Below are 269 nucleotides of genomic sequence, written 5' to 3' on the forward strand. Positions count from 1 at the left end.
AGTCTGAAACAGTAGAAATTATATGTAAATCATAATCATGATACTAATTCCATGTGAAGAGATTCTTTTTTACTCTCCTAATAGAACTGAAGACAGAAGTCCACAATTAGTTATTTATTATGTATCCATCACAAAAGCAAAATAAAAAAAATATGTATCCTTCTGGATAATTTGTCACAGTATGGATATGTATGCCTCACATTCTGTCAAGTGATCAATAAATAACATACTGGTCTAGAGACTGGTGGAGGTGCAAAAATGACAGAGGA

General features: G+C 31.6%; 1 protein-coding gene across 1 annotated transcript in view; it reads right to left on the minus strand.

Moving 5' to 3' along the window:
* LOC119585991 (pistil-specific extensin-like protein) overlaps nucleotides 1-269 on the minus strand; it is a gene marked incomplete at its 5' end in the record, with an annotated part of 3257 nt that overhangs the window by 540 nt on the left and 2448 nt on the right.

Source organism: Penaeus monodon, chromosome 20, assembly GCF_015228065.2.
Source record: "Penaeus monodon isolate SGIC_2016 chromosome 20, NSTDA_Pmon_1, whole genome shotgun sequence".
Lineage (NCBI taxonomy): Eukaryota > Metazoa > Arthropoda > Malacostraca > Decapoda > Penaeidae > Penaeus > Penaeus monodon.